Below are 5,568 nucleotides of genomic sequence, written 5' to 3'. Positions count from 1 at the left end.
TACTTCCTATGCGCTTCCTATTGTTACAATGGCCCATGGTCCAGCACATATTAGCAGTAAAGGAATATGTAAATTGTTAGACCCTATATGGCAAAATGATAATATTAGCAAGGTAGCTCAGCACCTAGGAAGACTTGTATTATTTGTTTGAAGCACAATTCATGAAAAGGCATTCCTACGCCCACTGGTAACTTTGCCCCACCTTCCTTCCAATTTGATGACCTTCAAATGGATTATATTGAAATGGAACAAGTCAATAATTTGAAGTACGTGTTAGTGGTGGTCTGCGTAATCAGTAAATGGATCGAGGCCTACCTTATTAAGAGAATACAGCTGTGGTGAAGGCCCCTTTAAAGGAGTACTTCCCGAGCTACGGATTGCCCTGCGTGATCTGGAGTGATAACGGAAGTCACTTTAATGCTAAAGTGATTGAATTGGAGTTCAAGGGTTTACAGATTACACAGAAGTTTCATGCAGTGAACCACCCCCAGACAGCATGCCTGGTTGAAAAGTACAATGGTACTCAAACTGAAACTGGCAACGATTCAAGAAAGTACAAGATTGCGATGGCCAGAAGCGCTTCCCCTAGCCCTGTTATCTACTAGAGCAACTGCACATTCCCGAGTAGGATTGTCGCCCTATGAAGTGGTTTTCGAGCACCCTGCTAATATTGGGGGCATTCCATTTTTTCTGAGATAGAGTATCCCTTGCTTCTAGATTATTTATATGAGTTGTCTAAAGATCTCCGCTCTCTTCACCAACAGGTGCATGCCACATTGCGACCAGTACCAGATGGGCCCGGGCACTGCATACAGCCCAGCGATTATGTAATGATCAAGAATTTTCAGAAGAAGAACAGTCTGGAACCGTGGTGGAAATGCCCACTTAACGTCTTGCTTGCCACCCGCTCCTCAGTAAATGTGTAAGTAAGGAAGCACTGGGTGCACGGAAGCCACGTAAAGAGAGTGCCACTCTCGCTTCCATATGACCGCTGAGTCAGCGACGGCATTCCTGATCAAGAATATGGGCAGGTGCCCCGATTTGTTCCTTTCACTAATGCTCGATTAAGGGGGGCGCAGATGGATGAGGAGAGTGACACAGTCCTGCTTAAAGCAGTTCCTAAGGAGATAAGGGCTGCCTCAGATCACTCTGCCCCCAAAGCGCTTGTTTCAGAGCCCAGATCTTTGCCTGACCCTGAGTTCCTACCCCTCTTTGCTGATGACACAGTGCCAAGTGTAACCAGGTATAACTTACTGCCCCGGAAGAAGAACGGGACAACAGCTGAACAGTTTAGGAGCTAGGGAAGGACTTGAATTTAGGGCACAGGTGCTGTGCCTAAGGTGCCTGTTAGAGTAGAACGAACATCATTGGTGCACTGTGTGTGAACACTGGACAGGATTCGTTGAGGGTATCCTCCAAGGAGGGAGGGGTGCCCTATCCTGCAAGAAGAGACTTTTGAGTTCAGAATACGAGCTCAGCAAGCAGCTCCAACGCCAATGCTCAACCGCACCTACGCCTGATGAACAATAGGAGTCTACTAGTGCAGGGTCATTAAATGGACACTGCAAAGAAGATTTTGCTTTTGTTCCCTCTGATACTGTAGTTGCAATAGTGGCTCTAGCCTGTGAACATTTTCTATCCTTATAGTACGTATAGGTTTTATTGAAAATGCTCCCTTGTGGCCGTCTAATTATGAGAGAGGAACAGCCCCTGATGGTTCCACCACCTAGACAGAATGGTAATGGATGGTCCGGGTGGTCAACAGGAAGTAAGTTAGTGGTGGTAGTGTTTATCCTCATGGTGATGAAAACGGTGTTCGGGGTGGTTTGGTATTTGGAGGAACAGCATCCGTTGCATATTTTATGGTTCAAATGTCTTTATTGATTTTTAAACACATAAGCATATCCATATACATTTGGCTAGTACCAGGCAATATCTATGCAATACAACCGGACAGTGTGAATTGAGGGCATGAGCCCAGCTTCAGACAGAATCAGTTTGTTGCATGTTTATAGAAGGAAACAATAATAAGCAGAATAAGGAACAAAACAACCCCCTTTCCCCAGAAAACCCCCTCTCCCCTGGTCCAGTGGCCCTTATCTTTCGCCGACTCCCTCCCCTTCCTCCCTGCCACGCTAACCCCCTGATGACCCATTTAGCAATCCGTCTTCCGTGGTTCTGTAAGACGTAGCAATCTAAGATATTGTGGGTGCCAAAGCTCATCATAGGTAGATCCCTCTCCCGCCATAGTAAGGGTCAACTTCTCCATCCCAAGGACATGCCACAGTCGATGAAGCCAACCCGCGAAGGAGGGTATGTTGGGAGTGCACCAATGTGTAAGTATATTTTGTACCCCTGAGCCTAAAGCAATAGCTATCTGTCTGCCTCTACGGGATTTTAGCGGGTACGTTAGGGGGTTAGGAAGAGCCAAGAGCACATAAACTGGAAAGCGCGGAATTTCTGTCTCAAATGCTTATCCACTTCCGCCGGCACCTGAGTCCAGTAAGGTTGGATATGTACGCATTCCCACAACAAGTGCACCAGAGTGCCTAATTGGCCACAGCAGTTCTCCTCTCGTTGGCGATCTAGTGCATGTAGCCTCTCCGGAGTATAGTACCAATATGTCACTACTTTTGTGAAGGTCTCCGTCAATCCCATATGGTATGCAGAATGTCGAGCCCGGTAGTATATCCCCTCCCACTCTTTGCGGCTGAGCGTCCTGCCAAGTTCCCTCTCCCACCTTTCTCTGCCAGGACTATACGTGTGTGTCCGGTGCATATTTTAGTGGGAACTACCCCATCCCCATCTGAGCATATGTTTGTTTCATTAGCACCGCATAAGGAGAGACACTGACAGACCTATGTTGATAATGCATTTATTCAAATGCTTCATCAGGTGCACAGTGGCAACTTCAGTTCACATAAAGGAAAACTTCTTTGTGGAGTCCCTCAGGGCTCTTCTCTTTCGCCTCTCTTATTTAATTTATATCTGCAACCTTTGATCTGTGCACTACAGGAAATGGATGTCTTGGCATTCAACTACGCAGATGACCTGCAACTTATTTTCAACATACAATCTACTACTGCTTCTGAGGTCAATCTGCAGTCTGTCATGACATACATTAGCAACTGGATGAGCCTGAACCAGTAGAAATTGAATCCCGACAAAACTGAGTTGATTTTGACAGGTGGCGCCTGTAACCCATGGAGCTCTAATTTTTGGCCCCCCTGTTTGGGTTCCACGCCTGTCTCTACCCCTACGGTAAAAGGTTTGGCGATAAAGATTAGTAACGACCTGTCAATGCAATCTCAGATTAGCTCTGTGGTGTCGGCCTGCTTCCGTCTCCTGCGGAAAATAAAAAGAATAAAAAGATTCCTTTCTACAGAAGCATTAACTCTGGTTGTTCTAGCACTCATAATATCCCATTTGGATTATGCTAATTCCCTTTATGTGGGTATCCCGGCTTATCAAACACAGCGCCTGCAACTCATCCAAAATCAGGCTTCTAGATTAATTTTGCATCTTCCTACCCGCCAGCATGTCAAACCTTCCTTGAAAAAACTGCACTGGCTCCCTGTGAGCCAACGCGGCGTTTTTAAGCTTGGATGCATTACATATAAGGCGCTGTCAGATGCCTTCCCTAAGTACATTTCCAACAGGCTTAAAAAATATACTCCCAATTGTGGTAGTTGGGTTTTAACAGGCCTACATATTCTGCAAACTCACGATACCTTAAAACAGAAATTGGCACGGAAACTGGAATACAAAAGACAAGTTTATTAAGACGCATGGAGTGGTGGTACATTCCAACAGCACCCTTCGGTAATGCAAGAAGTATCACACCGAACATTTATTTATTTATTTATTTATTAATGGCATTTATAGAGCGCATACAAATACCCTTGGGCGTCTCGGCGCACATGGCTCTTTTATACCCGTACAAGGGTTTGAAAAATAGGCGGTACACACATAAGATGATTTTAGGTACATATAAGGGCATTTTTGGAACACTGCCAACAGATGTGACCTGAGTGCGCATGAACAAGCTTGAAAATAGCTAAAAATAGCCTGTTGCTGGGCAGACCAAGTGGTCATCTGGCAGAGAGGAAGGAAGAAAGGGCATGCTGACCACGAGGCAGCGCATTCACTAAAATGGAGGCCGGGAATACAAAATGGCCTCCAGAACATAGTCAATTTAACAGGGAAAACTGGCATAGCTGAAGCAAATGCTAATCCAATCGCTGTCTAACTACGACAGACAGCCCTTTTAGCATTTAGCTGAAGCTACCCTCATATCTGAAATAGTCTGGGTGCTCATCATCAATATTAATAAGCATTATGTTTGTTATTTCTTTACTAATCATTTGCTCATTTTTGGCAATAGCTCTTCTGGACGGAATGCAAGCAGTGATACATATAGAACATAGTGCTGGGCCACATTGTATACATAAGCAGAGCATAAAGAATATTGCGATGATGACACATAAAATAGTCAATAGTTCCCAACCCCAGGTACTAAGCAAAGTCCAGAACCAATTTGAGAATGTCCATGTACCATTTTCGGGGTGTATTTCAGCAGCAATTTTGTGCAGTTGAGAGATGGCACCATACACAGAGGGCGAGTTGTCGGGTACAAACACACAACAAATGCTACCGATAATATGACATGCACCCCCATGATCAGCTAACATGACGTCTAGAACCATGCGGTTCTGGAGCGTCACAATCATGGCAATTTGAAGTTCTTCAGTAAGGTTGCCTAGAGCAAGGGCAGTTTGGTTGGCTACAGCTTCCACAATGCGTGTTAGCCGTCTTATTTTTCTACTATTTAGGGATGCTCCCACAAACGAAAATAAGCACAAATTAAAATAAACATATTGCTGCAGTGAGGTGTCTGTCTGGTCTACGCTACCAATCTCTATTGTTCGCTTTACTCTATTTAATATAAAATCATGATATAGCACAAAATCGTTGTGGTACATAGGCGGGGCTATAAACACAGGGGGTAACACAAAAGATACATAACATGTTCCTGACCATCCTATTGGAAGACGGTGATAGCCTTTACCCCCGCAAATGAAGTAAGTGATGTTACAAAAGCAACATTATTTGGTGCATCAAATACTAGCGTTGTTATACATTTGCTATCACCAACTGGGATAATACCTTTATTTCTGACACATAAATCTGCTTTCGCTTTAATAACAGTGATCACAAATAAACTAGACATATTCACAACTCTTAGATTAGTGAAAATACGTGGTGAAGATACATTGTCTGGTCGATACTCTTCCCATTCAAGTTTAGTCCCTTCTGCTTGTGGATGAGCATCTTTATCATTGTGGCAAACTTTATTGAGTCGGGAAAAACAAGAGCGTATACCAAGCATTGCAGGAACCATTATGAGAAAACGGAAGAGGAATAAGAGGAGTTCCTCCTTTCTTTTGATGTCCAGGCAACATCCCACATACCCAACAGTTCGTGGTATTTGTCATGTTGTGGGTGTGGTGAAGAATCTGAATGAAACTATTGATCATGTCTTTGTTTCTCTTCATGATAAGGTAGAGT

Source organism: Lissotriton helveticus, assembly GCF_964261635.1.
Source record: "Lissotriton helveticus chromosome 1_1 unlocalized genomic scaffold, aLisHel1.1 SUPER_1_unloc_74, whole genome shotgun sequence".
NCBI classification, from domain to species: Eukaryota; Metazoa; Chordata; class Amphibia; order Caudata; family Salamandridae; genus Lissotriton; species Lissotriton helveticus.
The sequence above is the reverse complement of the archived record's forward strand: the minus strand, read 5'-3'. Positions refer to the sequence as shown.